Here is a 21,801-nt window from a genome sequence, read left to right on the forward strand (position 1 = left end):
ACATGTGGGAAATGTTACTTATTAAGTATTTTTTGTAACATATCTGTGTGATTTAAGGGCTTGAAAATTCAAAGTTGGAAAATTGTGAAATTTTCACAATTTTTGGCCAAGTTTCTGTTTTTTTCACATATAAACACAAGTGATATCAAAGAAATTTTATCACTATCACAAAGTACAATATGTCACGAGAAAACAATGTCAGAATCACCGGGATCCGTTGAAGCGTTCCAGAGTTATAACCTCATAAAGGGACAGTGGTCAGAATTGTAAAAATTGGCCCTGTCATTAACGTGCAAACCACCCTTGGGGGTAAAGGGGTTAAACACACGGATGGCACACTGATGCCACCAATATGCTGTATGTGTTTTACACATGGACCCATAGATTTTTAGTGTGCCTTTTCCAGAAAAAAAATGGACATGTCTTCATGTTGTTCATACAGACACACGGGCTGTGTGAACACATGGACATATGAAAATCACCATAGGTTATAATGGGTAAGTGTCTGTGATAAAAACGGTCAGTGGATAACACATACAGCACACAGGTGACATCAGTGTACTGTCCATGTGCTGTCTGTATTGCGAAATTTAGGAGAAGCTTTGTCACTTATCTATATATTTATGATGGTAAAAACGGGCACATGGAACAAACACTGATAACACACTGATCCAAAACACTGAAGACACCAGCACCATTTTTAAATGTACGTCTTTAAACATGAATGTGTGAATAAGGCCTAGTGGATCCTATTAGAGTTAGAGAAATGTGTGAGCTCAAAACTGGTCTCATCTGTTTTGTCATTTTACTTAAAATTAGTGTTAATTAGTAAACTTAGTTACAATAGTTACAAGTCCAGAAAATCTGCAACATATAACAGTAGTGGGATTGTGGATGAGGCTTTACTAAATTTCATCTACACACTGTGGAAAAAAATCTGGACATAATCAGAGCTGGAATTGACTTTCGTGTAAATTATAAATGTGCTGTATGTCATTTTCTGCTAGAGATTAGGTGCCGCTTTCTACTTTATCAGGTAAGTCAAAATCCACACACAAATTAGTTGTGAATTTGACTGTGGACTACTCATATATCTGCAGCAAAATGCTTAAAGGGAGTCTGCCAGCCCAAATAGACAGTATGAACTAAGATCATAGCTTTGTAGGGAATATAGCCCACAGAAAAACCACACTTTAAGTGTTGTAATCGCTGCCTTAGTTGTGAAAAAGTCAAATATGTTAATTAGAGTGCTCAGAGCACACTAGGCATGGCCTAGACTCGGGTCAGTGCATCTATCTGCCCTTTGGTTTGGCACATCTCTGCATTCCTCACTGGTGACTGATAATGCTGGCTTACCTGGAGCCAGCACTGTCGGCAGAGAAAGATTTGGCAAGCCGTCGCTGTAAATCACCTTTTGCAATTTACTGCTTACTAAAATTTCCAGCCACTTTTTGAGATGTTAACATTTTTCTACTGTTTACAGCTCGTAACCTGGGAAACCGACCACCATTGTTGTACATTTTGTAAGCAGTGCTTACAAGCTTTAAGCCTCCGTCAGGGGCAACTGATCTGACAGGCGCAGCTCACTTAGTTTCATTTCTCTATTTTCAGTGGTTTGTCTGGGAAACACCATCCTCCCAGTACCTTCCTAACTTTAAAGGCTGTGTGAAACCTGAGAAGCCTCTTGTGCTGCAGAGCTGCAGGAGATCAGATATCAGTGTTTTGGCTTCTCAGGCTCATTGCCCCTGAACGCGTCACACATTTGACGATTAGAATTTGCTGTTTTTATTCATCCCAATTGTTTTTTTAGCTTGTTTTATGAATAGCTAGTGCTAAATTTGTGGATTTGTCATAAAAGGTTTTGTTAGAAATAAGATTGTGCTTCTCAGGCACATTGCGCCCTAACACATATTCTCTCTCTTGCTTCAGCTTTTCTTCTGAAATGGCGAGGAGAATATTTGACTTGTCCAATGCCCTTCATGTTGAGCAAGTGCAAAATATACTGCTTGATGATGAGACAGACCCCTTACAGCTAGAAGATTTAGGGGAAGAAAGTGACATTGCTTCAGAAGACGATGTGGAAGAATGTCCAGATGTGTCTGATACAGGTCAAGATGGAGAGAGTGAGGAGGATGCTCAAGACATAGAAACATATTACTTTTCTGGTTATTAAACATTTTTTTTTACACCTGATTATATGTATTCTCATTTATTACATTCCTATTAAGGTAACTGATCACTTTTAGAGCATTGACATTTTTAAAAAAGGAAAATATAGCCAATTTTCTAGCCTGTGCCGGACAGGCGCAATGCCCCTAAACTCGTTTTGAAACATATTGCCCCTGACGGAGGGTTAAGCTGACCTGGATTATGAAGTAACAATGTGCTCCAGTGAGTCTTCCTGGCCAGCTTTAAAACAGTGCTTACAAGCTCTAAAGAAAATAGCTTGTCAGCGCTGCAGCATGTTCATCTGTCAGGCAGCAATGATCAGTGTGCGGGACAACGAGCTATAAAAATCTGAAAACAAAAGTGTTACTACATCAAGAATAGTTGAGCTGAAAATTTTAGTAAGCATTAATTACAAAATTGTTTGTATTTTTTCAGTCAGTACCCATATTTGAAGATAAGAATAGCCCTTTAAAGAGTTTAAGTGACTTGTTATGTCACGTGACAGCTGCAACCAATGAATGGCCAGCCACTCATCAGCAGCAACCTTTACTAGTTTGTCAGAGCAGACATCCACCCTGGCAGAGTATTGATGGGCTGCAACTGATGTCGGTCAATGGTTGCAGCATGCAGGTGACACAACAAGTCACGTCACTCTCCCGGAACAACGGCTCCAACATCTCTGGAACGGCACCGCTGCAGGAGGTGAGTATTGGGTCCTGAACTGATTAAACTGGGGTTGTTCAGTAGTTAACATGAAAAAACTAAACCACCCACTAACCTCATACTAAACTCATCTTCCCTGCTGCTTCTATGGCTCCCTTTGCTAGTCCTTTACTGTGCTCTGTTCAACCCGGCCACCATTGATGACATCTCTTCCCATTGTCATATGCCAAATTTGCATAAATTAGAGAATTCTGAATTATTAATTGCATTCATTTTTATAAAATAAAAATGGTTGCAAAAGTGTATTTTTGTTCAACTGTATTAAATAGTTGATATTATACAAAGGCTTTTTCTTCTGGTAATTATATCTAATATTATGTATCAGTAATTACTGGATGGATGAATAGTTGCTGGTTCTTACTGTGATAATAAGTTGATCAAAACACCAAAAAATATTCAGTTTCACTCTTACAACTATCAAAATCCTCTGGTATCTCTACGTAATTATAGAAATATCTTTGGGATTGTGAATATGCAACTTGGTTTAATTAAGTGTCGCATTCTTTTTTTTTTTTCTTCCAAAATCCTTTTACATAATAACATGATAAGAAGATAAATAGGGCATCAACAACATAAAAAACAATATAAGAACCCAAAGAGGAGTGATATTTTTACCTAGTGATTTTGATGACAGTTACATTGCATACCAGAGGAATACACAACCTGTTCTGGTCAGAGGGCCACAATGTTAATCTGTCCCACTCTTAAGGGTCGCAATGAAATGTGTAAGTGTGTTCTGATACATTTATGGTATATCAACTGTATATAGTGCTAACGAACTGATAGAAACAAATGGTCAAGGTACAACATACAATGTGTCAACCAATAAATGATCAATATGAAATAATTGTACCATATATATTGACACTAATTAAGGTACTGCAAAAATACACATAATAGGAGCAGAAAAATGCATGATGAATCAAATAATATTTATTAGATGTATTAAAATATCGTACAAAGATGAATATAATATCCAAAATGCAATTATGTATACCAGAGCAATTAAAAACAAAGTGTGCAGCAGCCAACCTATAAGGGTACACCACACTTTACAAAATAAGCAAATGCGACAAATGCGAGCAAGAGAACAACAAAACAACGGGTTACTAAAGGATGTATGGTAGTAAATACCTTCATACTGCATAGTATATTAGAATTTAAAGTAATTACATAGAAAGGTAAGAAAGTGCAAAAATAGTTCAAAAACTTACTGTTAGCCATGCAGTGACTAAAGGTCATGATAACTCATAGACAACATATCAGAAGTGATAAGAAGTAACTGTAAGTTACAAAGTGTGAAAATGTGCAAAAATTGTGCAAAAAAAGTGCAATGCCCACAAAAAGGTCTATTGGCCATGCAGTTATTTTAAGAGCATAGTAACTCAATTATAGTATCTTATAAACAACTGCATAAATAATGCATCTCAGAGAGAGTAAAGGTCCAAAAAAATGCAATTAGCAGGTATAATGGTAAAACTATAGTAGCTGATCATAATAGCAACACATGTTAGTAAGAATAAAGTATTTACCCAAGTGTGGGAAAGCGCAAGAGAGCCCCAACGCACGTTTCAGCAACGTGCCTTCTTCTAGGGTGAGTGACATAATGTCAGACCATATGACCTTTAATATATGTACTTAGCCAATGAGAACCTAGTTCAATGGTGACGCTGATATGGAATGGCACATGCCTCGATAATCCCACTGCCAGGCACATCACAACTGGCAACCCACCAGGAAATCTGAAGACATGCACATGTGGATGACGTGAGCAGGTGTCAGGTGATGTGACAGAGACACCAATGGGGAAGGGGGACCCAAATGGGAATGTCAGCAGGTCAGTGCGCGTGCGCACCATCAGCAGGAATAGCATTATTGAATGTCGGATAACACAGCTCATATACTAACATGGCGGATACACTAAAGCTTAGAGTTCATAGGATGAGCCCACAGAACCTTCAGGATTTTCAGAGTGTTTGTGTGGATGAATGAGCCAAAATACCACCTGAGCAATGCATGCAACTAGTTTCTCCATACAGGAGGTGTCTTGAAGCTGTCATCACCAACAAAGGCTTTTTTATGAAGAATTAATTACATTTCAGTAAACATGTTCAGTACTTTTCCCTTTGTCATTTCTCATTATTACACATAACTTAATTTATAAACATCTACGATTTGATTTATTTGCCTGTGTGGATTGGATGGGTTGTTACCGACATGCGGAGAGGATTTCATGTCAATAGCACCTTTAGAAATATATTTACTTAAAAATTAGTAATGTATTCTATACTTATTTCACTCGCTGTATATACCGTATTTTTCGGACTATAAGACGCACCGGAATATAAGAAGCACCTAGGTTTTAGAGGTGGAAAATAGGGAAAAAAATATTTGAAGCAAAAAAATGTGGTAAAATATTTAATAACATAAATAACATACTATTATTTGTGGTGTTATTATATATAATAGTACGTTATTATGTTGGAAGCTACAGGTAAAAGAAGGTGCTGCAGGACCAGTGTGGTGTCTGTAAAGTACTATGTGAAGACGCTGGAAGGTGAGTATAAGAATGGGGGCACAGGGCTTATATTTAAAGCACCACTCCAGCACTGAAAAATAACACTGGAGTGCTGCTTTAAGATCCCATGGGAGAACTATAACTCCCAGCATGTCCTGCCGATCCTACGGCATGCTGGTAGTTATAGTTCACCATCGGAGTGGCAGAGTGCTTTTTTGTGTGTTGTAATGACTAACCTTTTTATTATTTCTTAGTTGTACAGGCAGTGCAGGTCCCGCAGCCAGCCAGCCATGCTGTGGTGAGGTAAAGAAGAGCTGGAGCATCCCTTGACCGCACAGAGCCCTCCCTCTTATTGCCTCTCCGCAGGTCATAAGAAGAAGCTTGCAGATTCTAGTGCAGTATCTGAAGGACCTGTGATGACATCATGAAGAGGAAGGGCTCTGTGCTGTCATGTGATGCTCCAGCCCACCCTCTTCATGACCTCACACAGGTCCTATGCCAGAGCACTCAGCATCCAGCACAGCCCGGAGTGGGGTATGCGGCATCCCTCCCTCCTCTGGCACCCTGCTGCTGCCGCCTCCTCCACCAGACACACAATCTGCAGGAACCCGGCACTGGGGAAACCATGTGGGTCCGCTGTTTAAGTGAAGGAATATTCCTTTGCTGCTCCCGCCCACTGCTCGGCACTGACAGGTGGGCGGGGAAGCGGTTAATGAATATTCGTCTCACTTTAAGTATCGGGACCACGTGGTTTCCCCAGTGCCGGATTCCTGCAGAGGGGACATTTTCCTACCTCCTACCAGTGGGATCCCAGTGCGATCCCACTCCACTGCTGCCCCCTCCCCACTTATTACATCCGTGCCATAAGACACACCCCACATTTCCTCCCAAATTTGGAGGAAAAAAAGTGCATTTTATGGTCCGAAAAATACAGTAATTTTACAGTTGAGATGATATTTAGATATTCTTTCTGGATTATCCATATAAAACAAAAATGGTATAAAAACACAACTGGGGATAAATGAGGGAAAGAAAATATCGGCAGAGGTAGGTTGGAAGTTTAGGGAAAAAGGGGTATAGTCCTGTGGACAATAGTCATTGCTTATTCTTTAACATAAATGTTATTGTAAATGAAAAATGGAGAAACTAGTTATCAAGGGTGACCATAGTTTAATTGTCTGATAGTTGTACTTATTACTAAAATCAGATATTTTATTTCTCTTGTATTTTCTTATTTAACTTTCTACTTAAATGTATAAAAATCTACTGTGCTCAATGTATCATACAAAGATATAGGCAAGCTCTAATAGTAGTTAAAGATCAGGAGGTTAGGTTAGCTAGATAGAAAAGCCTATTAAATTTTCTGTACACTTATGGGGCAGCCATCATTCATCTCAGGAATTTACCCACAGTTTGTCTCAAAGAGTGCTTTGTTACAAATAAGTCAGTAGTAACCCTATCCCTGATGTGATCGTTGTGAGAGGGAAACTCGAATCACAGGGTAATGCTAATGTGAGGGGGTTTCAAAATGAAGTACTTTAATAACTAAAGCTAAATAATGCTTCAGATGCGTGTTGGTTGTGTATTGCAGAACCGAGACAAAGGTACTTTATTCTTACATCTAGGTGAGCCCATCGTCCTAGCACTATTTCCAGGTGATAACATTTCTCACTTCATTTGTACAGTCTACATTTTTAGTTTAGCAATAATGTGTCTGTAAATTTTATAATTTATTTACTTGGTGAAGAAATTCATTTTGCTGTAACTTTCTAAATAAATTGGACAATTCTACCGAATACCCTTGATGGCTTTTCATTTTTTTTTGTACGGGATTCTAATTTCTATTACCCAGAAATAATGCAGTCATTAGAAGGAAAGATATACCCTAATTAACGCCTTCCTAAATTAAAGGGAACCTGTCACCCCCCCCCAGGCGTTTGTAACTAAAAGAGCCACTTGTGCAGCACTAATGCTGCATTCTGACAAGGTGGCTCTTTTAGTTCGGGTCCCTGGCACTGCTGCGATAATCGCTTTTGAAATTTGTCCCTCATACCTGTGAAATCGTCCGGGAGGCAGGTCTTTCCCCCTAATCCAGATGCACAACCACATCCATCAATCATGGCCTCTGCGTGCCGGGCGCCGCCTCCTCTTCCTTCAGTAGTGTCCCCAGCGCCTGCGCTGTAAGTTCGAAGGGCAGAGCAACTGCACATGCCCGAAAAAGAAATAACAGCGCAGGCGCCGGGTATGCTACTGAAGGAAGAGGAGGCGTCACCCGGCGCGCAGAGGCCATGAGTGATGGATGTGAGGCGTCTGGATTAGGGGGAAAGACCTGCCTCCCTGGCGATTTCACGGTATGAGGGACAAATTTCAAAAGCGATTATCGCAGCAGTGCCAGGGACCCGAACTAAAAGAGCCACCTTGTCAGAATGCAGCATTAGTACTGCACAAAGTGGCTCTTTTAGTTACAAACACCTGGGGGGGTGACAGGTTCCCTTTAAATGTACATACAATATATCATACTAAATAGAAAAACACAGCACTTTGAACATGGTGTTAAAATACATGTTAAAAAACAGACAAAATAAAACAACTAAGTTACTGTGACATTATTTGTTTGGTAAGGAAAACCTCTAGGATCATCTATGGTTCAGTGGCAGATAGCAACTTTCTTCCATGACCCCCTGTTGTGCCACTTGAAGTTCTCATACATTGGATATAGTGACTGTACAGTAGTACAAGATGCCACAGCACTCACTTAAATATGCAATTAAAGTTTTTTGATGAGTCAGCATGTGAAAATACACTGACCAACATTACAAACTCATCACTTTTGTTTTTGCTCCCATTTTTCATGAGCTGAACTCAAAGATCTAAGAAATTTTCTATGTGCACAAAAGACCTGTTGTGAGGTTGGTTGGACGTACTGCAAAATTCTCTGAAACGCATTTGGGGATGGGTTATTGTTAAGGTTTCCAATGGCAAGGAAACATCAGAAGCATAGAATAAACGGACAAGCTCTCGGGTGATGGAAACTAGAGCTGACCGCGATGCTAAACCTACACACCACACTAGAAGTAGCCAGGGGGCATTCCTGCGTTGTCTCTAGATGCCGCGCGCCAGCCGGAGAACTCTACCCCTGGTAGAAGAAAACACAGTCCTGGCTTGCCTCCAGAGAATGTCCCCACAGGAGATAGCAGCCCCCCACATATAATAACGGTGAGAGCAGATGAAAAGACACACGTAGTATGAAAGCAGATTTAGCACAGAGAGGCCCGCTAACTAAATAGCAGAAAGATACAACAGAGGACTTCGCGGTCAGCTGCAAAACCCTTCAAAACACCATCCTGAAATTACCTTAACTCATGCCACTGGAGTGGTAATTTCAGCCCAACAAGAGCTTCCAGCTGCAGAGATTCACATAAGTGCAAACTGGACAAAACATACAAAAATAGACTTAAGGACTAAAGTGTCCAACTTAGCTGAGCAGAAAACTGGGAGCAGGAACATGCAACAGAATCACTCTGGATACATTGATGGCCAACATTAGAATGACTGAGGAGCAAGGTTAAATAGGATACTCCCACATCCTGATAGGAACAGGTGAACTGAGAAGGCAAAGCTTGCAGGACACCAGTACCACAAGAGACCACCGGGGGAGCCCACGAACCGAATCACAACAGTACCCCCCCTTAAGGAGGGGGCACCGAACCCTCACAAGAACCACCAGGGCGATCTGGATGAGCCCTATGAAAGGCACGGACCAAATCAGAAGCATGAACATCAGAAGCTGTAACCCAAGAATTATCCTCTTGACCGTAGCCCTTCCATTTCACCAGATATTGAAGTCTCCGTCTGGAAACACGGGAGTCCAAGATTTTCTCCACCACGTACTCCAATTCACCCTCAACCAGCACAGGAGCAGGAGGCTCAACAGAAGGCACAAGTGGTACCTCATACCTCCGCAATAATGACCGATGGAAGACATTATGGATAGCAAAGGATGCTGGGAGGTCCAAACGAAAAGACACAGGGTTAAGAATTTCCAAAATCTTATAAGGACCGATGAACCGAGGCTTAAACTTAGGAGAAGAGACCCTCATAGGGACAAAACGGGAGGACAACCACACCAAGTCCCCAACACGAAGACGAGGACCAACACGACGATGGCGATTAGCAAAACGTTGAGTCCTCTCCTGGGACAACTCCAAATTGTCCACCACCTGCCCCCAAATACGATGCAACCTATCCACCATGGTATCCACTCCAGGACAATCCGAAGACTCCACCTGACCAGATGAAAAACGAGGATGGAACCCTGAATTGCAAAAGAAAGGGGAGACCAAAGTGGCAGAACTGGCCCGATTATTAAGGGCAAACTCAGCCAACGGCAAAAAGGAGACCCAGTCATCCTGATCAGCAGACACGAAACACCTCAAATAAGTCTCCAAGGTCTGATTAGTACGTTCCGTCTGGCCATTTGTCTGGGGATGAAATGCAGACGAAAAAGACAAATCAATGCCCATCCTGGCACAAAACGCCCGCCAAAATCTGGACACAAACTGGGATCCCCTGTCGGAAACGATATTCTCCGGAATACCATGCAGCCGAACCACATTCTGAAAAAACAGGGGCACCAACTCAGATGAGGAAGGCAGCTTGGGCAAGGGCACCAAATGAACCATCTTAGAAAAGCGGTCACACACCACCCAAATGACGGACATCTTCTGAGAAACAGGGAGATCAGAAATAAAATCCATAGAGATGTGTGTCCAAGGCCTCTTAGGAACAGGCAAGGGCAACAACAACCCACTAGCCCGAGAACAACAAGGCTTGGCCCGAGCACAAACATCGCAAGACTGCACAAAAGTACGCACGTCCCGAGACAGGGAAGGCCACCAGAAGGACCTAGCCACCAAATCTCTGGTACCAAAAATTCCCGGATGACCTGCAAACGCAGAAGAATGAACCTCCGAGATGACTCTATTGGTCCACTCATCCGGCACAAACAATCTACCAGGCGGACAACAATCAGGCCGATCCGCCTGAAACTCTTGTAAAGCACGTCGCAGGTCTGGGAAGACAGCAGACAATATCACCCCATCCTTAAGTATACCCGTAGGTTTAGAATCACCAGGGGAATCAGGTTCAAAACTCCTAGAAAGGGCATCCGCCTTCACATTCTTAGTACCTGGCAGATACGAAACCACAAAATTAAACCGGGAGAAAAACAACGACCAGCGCGCCTGTCTAGGATTCAGACGTCTGGCCGACTCAAGATAAATCAAATTTTTGTGATCAGTCAAGACCACCACCTGATGTTTAGCACCCTCAAGCCAATGACGCCACTCCTCGAATGCCCACTTCATCGCCAAAAGCTCCCGATTACCGACGTCATAATTTCGCTCGGCGGGCGAAAATTTTCGAGAAAAGAACGCACAAGGTCTCATCACTGAACAATCTGAACTTTTCTGCGACAAAACCGCCCCCGCTCCGATCTCGGAAGCATCAACTTCCACCTGAAAAGGAAGAGAAACATCAGGCTGGCACAACACCGGAGCAGAAGAAAAACGGCGCTTAAGCTCCCGAAAGGCCTCCACAGCAGCAGGAGACCAATCTGCAACATCAGCACCCTTTTTAGTCAAATCAGTCAAAGGCCTGACAACGCTAGAAAAACCAGTTATGAATCGACGATAAAAGTTAGCAAAGCCCAAAAATTTCTGAAGGCCCTTAAGAGAAGTCGGTTGCGTCCAGTCACAAATAGCCCGAACCTTCACAGGATCCATCTCTGTTGTGAATTTGGATTCTGGGCTCCCCCGGTGGCTACTGGTGGAATTGAACTGGTGTCTTCATCTTCTCTGTTCACCTGTTCCCATCAAGATGTGGGAGTCGCTATATAACCTTGCTGCTCTGTTAGTTGCTTGCCGGTCAACAATGTTATCAGAAGCCTCTCTGTGCTTGTTCCTGCTCCTAGACAACTACTAGATAAGTTGGACTCTTGTCCATGTTTGTTTTTGCATTTTTGTTCCAGTTCACAGTTGTAGTTTCGTTACTGTGTCTGGAAAGCTCTTGTGAACAGGAATTGCCACTCTGGTGTTATGAGTTAATGCCAGAGTTTTAAAGTAATTTCTGGATGGTGTTTTGATAGGGTTTTCAGCTGACCATGAAAGTGTCCTTTCTGTCTTCTGCTATGTAGTAAGTGGACCTCAAATTTGCTAAGCCTATTTTCATACTACGTTTGTTATTTCATCTTAATTCACCGCCAATACATGTGGGGGGCCTCTGTCTCCTTTCGGGGTATTTCTCTAGAGGTGAGCTAGGACTTATATTTTCCTCTGCTAGCATTATTTAGTCCTCCAGCTGGTGCTGGGCATCTAGAATCAACGTAGGCATGCTACCCGGCCACTGCTAGTTGTGCGTTAGGTTTAGTTCATGGTCAGCTCAGTTTCCATCTTCCAAGAGCTAGTTCCTATATATGCTGATGCTATGATCTCTTGCCATTGAGATCATGACACATCTCAATGGAAGAGGGGGAAAAAATGTACCCCAAAAAAGAAATCTTCTGAACCCCAAAAACACACTTTGAACCTTTAAAAAACAGAGAATTGGTCCGCAAAACCTGAAAAACCCTCCTAACTTGTTGAACATGAGATTTCCAGTCATCCGAAAAAATCAAGATATCGTCCAAATACACAATCATAAATTTATCCAGATATTCACGGAAAATATTGTGCATAAAAGACTGAAAGACCGAAGGGGCATTTGACAGACCAAAAGGCATCACCAAATACTCAAAATGGCCCTCGGGCGTATTAAATGCGGTTTTCCACTCATCCCCCTGCTTAATTCGCACCAAATTATACGCACCGCGAAGATCAATCTTAGAGAACCACTTCGCCCCCTCAATGCGAGCAAATAAATCTGTCAGCAATGGCAAAGGATACTGATACTTGACTGTGATCTTATTCAAGAGTCTATAATCAATACAAGGTCTCAAAGAACCATCGCTTTTAGCTACGAAAAAGAACCCCGCTCCAAGAGGAGATGAAGAAGGACGAATATGTCCCTTTTCCAAGGACTCCCTAATATACTCTCGCATGGCAGCATGTTCAGGTACAGACAGATTGAATAGACGACCCTTAGGAAATTTACTGCCAGGGATCAAATCTATGGCGCAATCGCAATCTCTGTGAGGAGGAAGAGAATTAAGAGTAGATTCCTCAAAAACCTCACGATAATCAGACAAAAACTCAGGAATTTCAGAGGGAATAGATGAAGCAATGGAGACCAAAGATGTGTCCCCATGATTTCCCTGACATCCCCAGCTTAGTACAGACATTGTTTTCCAGTCAAGGACTGGGTTATGAGTTTGCAACCATGGCAATCCCAGCACCAACACATCATGTAGATTATACAGTACAAGGAAGCGAATCACCTCTTGATGGTCTGGAGTCATACGCATAGTCACTTGTGTCCAGTATTGTGGTTTATTACTAGCCAATGGTGTAGAATCAATACCCTTTAAAGGTATAGGAACTTCCAGAGGCTCTAGATCAAACCCACAGCGCCTGGCAAAGGACCAATCCATAAGACTCAAAGCGGCGCCAGAATCCACATACGCATCCGCAACAATAGAAGATAACGAACAAATTAGAGTTACAGACAAAATAAACTTGGACTGCAAAGTGCCAATAGCAGAGGATTTATCAACTTTCTTTGTTCGTTTAGAGCATGCTGATATAACATGAGTAGAATTTCCACAATAGAAGCACAAATGATTTTTGCGCCTATACATCTGTTGTTCGCTTCTGGACAGAAAGCTATCACATTGCATACTCTGTGGTGCCTCTTCAGAAGACACCGCCAACTGGTGCACAGGTTTGCGTTCCCGTAAACGCCGATCAATCTGAATTGCCATTGTCATGGACTCATTCAGACCAGTAGGCGCAGGAAACCCCACCATGACGTCTTTTACAGCATCAGAGAGACCTTCTCTGAAAATTGCCGCCAGAGCGCACTCATTCCACTGAGTAAGCACAGACCATTTTCGAAATTTTTGGCAATATATTTCGGCTTCATCTTGCCCCTGAGAGAGGGCTATTAGGGCTTTCTCAGCCTGAATCTCCAAATTTGGTTCCTCATAAAGCAACCCCAAAGCCAGAAAAAACGCATCCACATTGAGCAACGCAGGATCCCCTGGTGCCAATGAAAATGCCCAATTTTGGGGGTCACCCCGCAGTAAAGAAATAACAATTTTTACTTGCTGGGCAGGATCTCCAGCAGAATGAGATCTCAGCGAAAGAAACAATTTACAAATTTAGAAAACAAGATCGATCTCCAGAAAAAAACTCCGGTATAGGAATTTTAGGTTCAGACCGAGGAGCATGTAACAAAAAATCTTGTATATTCTGAACTTTAGAGGCAAGATTATACAAATTGGTAGCCAGACTCTGGGGATCCATATTTCAACAGATAAAGTCTGAGCCATTCAGGGGTTAAGAGGAGAGGAAAACAGGAGACTGCAATTAGAGCTGGAGTGCAACTTCAGAGGAAGGAAAAAAAAAAAAAAAGGTTTCACACAGTTCCTTTTCTCTCCTGCTTCAGCCTATAGATTAAACATTTGGGCTGGCCATACTGTTAAGGTTTCCAATGGCAAGGAAACATCAGAAGCATAGAATAAACGGACAAGCTCTCGGGTGATGGAAACTAGAGCTGACCGCGATGCTAAACCTACACACCACACTAGAAGTAGCCAGGGGGCATTCCTGCGTTGTCTCTAGATGCCGCGCGCCAGCCGGAGAACTAACTACCCCTGGTAGAAGAAAACACAGTCCTGGCTTGCCTCCAGAGAATGTCCCCACAGGAGATAGCAGCCCCCCACATATAATAACGGTGAGAGCAGATGAAAAGACACACGTAGTATGAAAGCAGATTTAGCACAGAGAGGCCCGCTAACTAAATAGCAGAAAGATACAACAGAGGACTTTGCGGTCAGCTGCAAAACCCTTCAAAACACCATCCTGAAATTACCTTAACTCATGTGACAACTCATGCCACTGGAGTGGTAATTTCAGCCCAACAAGAGCTTCCAGCTGCAGAGATTCACATAAGTGCAAACTGGACAAAACATACAAAAATAGACTTAAGGACTAAAGTGTCCAACTTAGCTGAGCAGAAAACTGGGAGCAGGAACATGCAACAGAATCACTCTGGATACATTGATGGCCAGCATTAGAATGACTGAGGAGCAAGGTTAAATAGGATACTCCCACATCCTGATAGGAACAGGTGAACTGAGAAGGCAAAGCTTGCAGGACACCAGTACCACAAGAGACCACCGGGGGAGCCCACGAACCGAATCACAACAGGTTATGGTAGAGAAATGAACATTCAATTCACGGTCAACAGGTCTAGTGGACATTCGGGCAGTCAGCATACCAAGTGCACGTTCCCTCAAAACTTAGAAGATCTGTGCTGTGTGATAAAACTGCACATTTTAAAGTGGCCTTTTATTGTGGCCACTGGCCACACTAAGACACACAAAAGTCATGCTGTCTAATCAGCATCTTTATATGCCACACCTGTTAGGAGAAGGAGAAGTGCTCACTAACACAGAGTTTGACAAATTTGTGACGAATATTTGAGAGAAAAAGGCTTTTTGTATTCATAGAAAAAGTCTTAGATGTTTGAGTTCAGCTCACGAAAAATGGGAGTAAAAACAAAACTGTTACATTTATATTTTTGTTCAGTGTCGATAAGACGGCCAATGGTTCAGTCTGTCTAAGGCCTCTTTCACACTTCAGTCTTTTGACGTCAGTTTGAAACCGCCATTTTCGTCAAATAGCGGATCCGCCTTTTTTTTTTAGGCGGATCCGCTATTTTCCCATAGACATGCATTAGCGACGGATTGTAGCGGATGGTCATCCGTTCCATCCGCCATGCGACGGATCCGTTTAGATTTGGCGGAGTCATCTAGACATTGTCGGACATTATAACGTTTTTGTCTGCGCCGAAATGGCGGTTCGCGTCGGATCCATCCATAGAATGGCCGCCTATGGGCGACGGATCCGTCGCAACCGTCATTTCGGCGGATCCGTCGCCCCAATCTGCTTTTTCAATTGCGCATGCTCCAAAAAGTAAATACTTTTCCCAGACAACCCCCAAGTAACGGATCCGTCAAAAAAACGCCAAACAACTGAAGTGTGAAAGAAGCCTCAGTCTGAAATGTATACTCTCCTGAAGAACAAGTCATAATGACTTCGAAGTGCGTTGAGTGAATAAACCAGCAATTCTTTCTTACAACCTTGTGGATCGTGATTTGTACAGCAGCGCAGGTGACATCCACAAATTTCTCCAATTTGATACCACGTCCTTTGGTCATCGAATCCTTTGATCAGTGGATCTGCAGCAGCTGTCAACTCTGATGAGTTTCCATGCTCTAAAGTAAAGATACGTCAGGTAAGTGCAATCTGATTGCATACCTTACTATCTCCACCGTATAAGACCCTATTTGCCCTTTTTTCTCTCCTACAGTATTTCTTTTCAAGACCTGAAATAGTTATATAGGTTGAAAAAGATCCAGGTCAATCAAGTTCAGCCTTTCTCCACCAGTTATAAATTCTTTATAGCTAGATTGTTGATAACCCACAGTCCCATTTGTTGTGAGAAAAGTATCCAGCCCTTCTTAAAAGCTGTTATATTGTCTACCTTACTGCCTCTTGTGCTCAGCTATTCCACAGTCTGAATGCTTTAACTGTAAAGAACCCAATCCTATTTAGCTGCCGAAATCGCCTTTCCTCCACCCATAATGAATGTCCCTTGGTCCTTTTGAAAGAATAAATCATGTGCCATTACTTTGTAGTGACCACACATGTATTTATACGTACATATAAATTTGATTTCCTTTGAGGTGTCTTGTTTTTCTAATCCAACTTTTCCAATGTCCCGCTCAGATCTTATGAGTGCCCTTCCATTCCATGTAATAATCTGTTTCCCACTCTAACTCTCAAATATCCTTTTTAAAATAGGGAGCGCAAAGCTACATCCCATACTCAAGATGTGGCCTTACAAATAATTTATAAAAGGGTAACCATATGATGGGTTCACAGGATTTTATACACCCTAAAATCTTGTTTGCTTTTGCAGCTGCTGCTTGACATTGAGTACTCCCATTTAATGTATATGCATCAATAGAATTATAGAATTACTCCCTCCTAGATGCATAACACTACATTTATCTACATTAATAAAAATTCTTCTGCCAAGGGTTTGTTCATGCAGACACAATATCTAAATAATTCTGAAATATTATACTGTCAAGCTCAGTTTTTTCTTGCCCTACAAAGTTTTGTGTTATTGGAAAAGACTGACCCTTTCCTCTCAATCCTATCCTTAAGGTCATTAATAACGTAAAAAGAATCAGTCCTAGCACAGATCCCTCCAGTACCCCACTGCTGACAATATCCTATTTAGAAAATGTATCATCTATGACTCTTTTTTTCATGTCCCTCAACCAGTTCTTTACCCATGTGCATATAGTTTCCCCAAGTCCCTTCGTCTGGAGCTTCAGTATAAGGCTGTTATGTGGTACAGTGACAAATGCCTTTGTAAAGTCCAGATAAATCACATCGGCTGCGTTACCAACATCCAGATTTGCACTTACCTCCTCATAAAAACCCAACATGTGGGTTAGACATGACTTAGTTAGAGCTTGATCACAGCATATGTCCTGAGTCAGCCACTGTTGTGAACTACAAGACACAGGTCATGATCACGATCTGGAACAGACTGAAACATTGTCCGTCCTTTCTATTTCCACTTGTTGACTTACCTATAAAACTTTAATTGCATATTTATGTGAGTGCTGTGGTATCTTGCACTATTGTTTGGAGGGACGTCCCCATACTACAGGTCTCCATTATCTTCTGGTGACCATAAATTAGATTGGATTCAGTGACTGTAACTGCATTTGAAGCTATAAAGTATCTGTGACATGGCAGACAGTGATAACAACTTCTGTCAGTGTCACTTCGCATGTTTTTGTTTATTCATTCCATTTTTTATTAGTGTGTCTGTTATTACCATTAGTGTAGCATCTAATAGATGAAGGTTTCCAGATGTCTCCTAACCTATAAGTGACAGACAACACGTAGATGCAATGTGGATGACATCTGTGTGCTGTCCGTTTTTTTCACAGACCTATCACTGTTCTATTTGCAAAAAAAAACCAGAACATGACACATATGAAATATGGAATGTGGCATTATGGAATGCAGGAGAGGTCTCTGAAATTACTGTGCCGGTCTCATTTATCTGAATTGGAGTTCCCGTAATCCATGCACATGTTGGAAAAATAACTCCTTTCAGATGATGTAATTGGCTTTGCAGAAGTAAAATTTCCAGCTACAAATCTGGGGTGTGTGAATATAACCGGAGGATTTACAGTGGCACTGTACACAAGGATCTCAGAGAACTCTAAAGTATTCATCTTTTCACAGAAGGTACCTTTTTTAACTTCTGCACAAATTTATATAGGGAAGGGTTTGCGCCTTTAAAAAGGAACTTTCACCAAATGTTTCATGTTGAACTGGATGCAGAATGTAATAGTGGCTGCAGAGCAGAATAAAACAGTTTTTGTTTTTTTACTTTGCCTCCATTGTAGAGATATTAGCAATCAAAATATTTGGCACCTCATGAGTTAACTTTTGTAAAGTCCACTTTGGTGTTATCATATCATTTTCACTGGGGGCATGTACTTCTTCTAGTATGATGCTGACCATTCATAAGCAAGCAGCAACACTCAGAAGAAAGAAGAGCATTCCCCACACAGAGCTCCGATCTCCTGGTCTAACCTCCTTCATGAGCCAGTGTGGGGGAAAGGCAGCACAGCTACTTTTAACTTTGTCACAGTACAAACCCTTCAATCAGTTCTCCTCCCCTCACAGCGCTGTCACCCCGCTATACAATCCATCCTGCCTGTCCACTGCTTGTACTCACTCTGAAGTGAGATCAGTGCAGTGTGTCATTACATCTCACCTAGGAATAGGCCAGAACAGACAGCTCCTGTGTGAGGTATAACGACAGTCCTGATATCACTACAGAGTGGTTACATATTGCTTGTGCACAGCAGACATACAGTGGTTTGCAAAAGTATTTAACCTTGGCTTTTTACCTATTTTGTTGCATTACAACCTGTGTTTAAATATTTTTGTAATCTGATTTGTGTGTGATGCATCAGCACTAAAGTCTAAGTATATATTAAATTTATGGGGTCAAACAACAAAAAATTGTCATGGGCATGTGTATTCATCCCTATTGCTATAAAGCCCCTAAAAATTTCTGGTGGAAGCAATTACCTTCATAAGTCACATGCTTAGTGAACGGATGTCCCCCTGTGTGCAAGTGTCACATGGTCTGTCAGTATATACATACCTTTTCTGAAAGGCAACAGAGGCTGCAACACCATTAAGAGGCAACACTAACCAAACAACACCATGAAGTAGAAAGGAGATCTCCAAACATGTCGGGGACAAAGTTATTGAAAAGTACAAGTCAGGGTTGGGTTATAAAAAAAATCCTAATCTCTGTTGACCCCCTGAGTACCATCAGATCCATTGTCATCAAATGGAAAGAACATTGTACCACAACACACCTGCCAAGAGAGAGCCGCCCATCAATACGCTGAGCCCGGGCAAGGAGGGCATTAATCAGAGGGGCACCACAGAGACCAAAGGTAACTCTGAAGGAGCTACAGAGTTCCCATCCAGAGACTGGAGTATCTGTCCATACGACCACAATAAGCCGTACATGCAATAGAGGTGGCATTTATGGAAGGGTGGGCAGAAAAATAACTTTACTTTCACATAAAAATTGTAAGCCTTGTTTTCAGGTTGCCAAGATACTTGTGAGAGACTCCCAAAATGTATAGAGGAATGTGCTGTGGTCAGGTGAGACCAAAATTTTATATTTTGTCCGCCAAAGTAAAAGCTATGACTGGCACCAAACCAAACCTGTGAACACCATCCCCGCAGTGAAACAAGGTGGTAGTAGCATCATGCTGTGGGGATCTTTTTCAGCAGCAGGGACAAAGAAAATGGTCTGAGTTGAGGGGAAGATGGATGATACGAAATGCAGGGATAGTCTTGAGCAAAACCTGTTTCAGTCTGTCAGTGATTTGAAACTGGGACGAAGGTTCACCTTCCAACAAGACAATGACCTAAAGCATACTTCTAAAAGAACACTCAAGTGGTTTAAGGGAAACATGTCAATATTTTTGGAGTTGCCTAGTCAAAGCCCAGACCTTAATCCCATTGAGAATCTGTGGTTAGATGTTAAGATTGCTGTCTACCAGAAGAAATCAACTAACTTGAAGGAGCTGGAGCAGTTTTGTCTTGACGAAATGGGCAAAAAGCCTAGTGGCAAGATGTGGAAAGCACATAGAGACTAATCCAAAGTGACATACAGCTGTTATTGCCACAAATGGAGGCTCTAAAAAGTATTGACTTTAAGGGGTGAATAGTTATGCACACTTAAGTTTTCAGTTATTTTGTCCTATTTGTTGTTTGCTTCACGCTTCACAAAATGAAAAACCAAATGTTCACAGTTGTTAGAGTGTTCTTTACATGAACTGATGTACCGTAAACCCTCAAAAAAACAGTGAAATTCCAGTTTGTGAGGAAGCAAAGCATGAAACATGCAAAGGGGAGTAAACTCTTTCACATTCCACTATAAGTGTATTACATTTCACGCACTGAGAAAACCATTGCGGGGTGTGTTCTTTTTCTGCTTTTGCTACCTGTTTATGATTGGTGTTTAGCATCATACAGAGAGAAAAAGTACACGCCCCTAGTGATAACTATCTGAAGGGTTCCCTGAAAAATCACCACAGGAAAATTGCCAATAGGAAAATTACCCACAGGAAAAATGCCCACACAGAAAATTCCCTACATGGAAAATTGCGCACACGGAAAATTGCCCACAGGAAAAATGCCCACACAGTAAATTGCCCACACAGAAAAATTGCCCACAGGAAAAATGCCCACACAGAAAATTGCCCACATGGAAAATTGCCCACACGGAAAATTGCCCACACTGAAAATTGCCCACATGGAAAATCCTCACCTTGCACCTCAAATTTCATAGAGCTGAAACTTTGTAATGCTGCAATTGGCAAATTTCCATGTGGGCAATTTTCCGTGTGGGCAATTTTCCTGTGGGCATTTTTCCTGTGGGCAATTTTCCTGTGAGTATTTTCCTGGTCACCCTATCTGATAACACCCACTTGGATTAAACAAAAGTTAACTTATTAGGTGCTAAATATTTTGATTGCTAATATCTTTGCAACAGAGAGGCGAAATTTAAAAAAAAATATTCCTTTATGCAGCCAGTACTATATTATTTGTCTAGTTCAACATGAAAAAAATTGGGGAAAAGTCATTTTATGGGCAGTGTATCAATAGAAAACGTTATATTCCAGTATATTTCAGATATGTTCCATGATATACTCCATGTGACAACACAGCATTTGTTCTTATTTACGCCTGACGTATTTCTCTTCGTTGGGTCAAGAGACATAGGCCATTGTTCATATGAGCCTAAACTTTGACTCTCAAATTGATTTGTTTTTCTTCAGTGGGTCGAGAAATAGACTATTGTTCATATAAGCCTAAACGTTGAGTCTTGAATTGATTATTGTGTTGCTATCCTTGGAAGAAAAGTAATTGAACAATTGATGTCTAACAACCGTGAATCATGCAGCATGTCCGAGATACTTGGATAACACCTGAGCATGCCCGGATAGCACAATATCTGAGCACCTTCACTCATCGCTAGAAAATATGCAAAAGTCTACTTGTACCTATATATGAAGGGAATCCCTGGGCTGTCTAGGGATCCAGAGAGAGTGTGGAAATTACTATTGCCCATAAGAAAATGAACTCAGTGGTTCAACAAGCTGTGGATTTAGAGGAATGCAGTGAGACGTCTTAGATTCCTCTACATCCACTGGTTTTTTTTTGCATTTTTTCATAAAGAACAACATTCCACGAATACCCTATTCTAGCCTGATGAAGAGTGCATTACCCCACATTTTGCCATATTTCACTTTGTGGTGTATTAACTTTTTTTTGGATGTGAGGGTATGCGGCGCCCCAGGGTCCTGGTCGTCGCAGTGGTATTGCTTTCCTCTCGGGGAGAGTGATGCTAAGTTGGAGGCAAAGAAGGATAACTGCATCCAGGTATCACAAACATGCAACACATTTCACACTCCAGACCACCAGGGGGAGCTTTTGCTCCTATTTATTAGGTCACTCCCCATATAAATATATATATATATATATATATATATATATATATATAACTGGTAGTCTGTAGGGAAAGGGAGGCACGGTGACAAC

Source organism: Ranitomeya variabilis, chromosome 2 (genome assembly GCF_051348905.1).
Source record: "Ranitomeya variabilis isolate aRanVar5 chromosome 2, aRanVar5.hap1, whole genome shotgun sequence".
NCBI classification, from domain to species: domain Eukaryota; kingdom Metazoa; phylum Chordata; class Amphibia; order Anura; family Dendrobatidae; genus Ranitomeya; species Ranitomeya variabilis.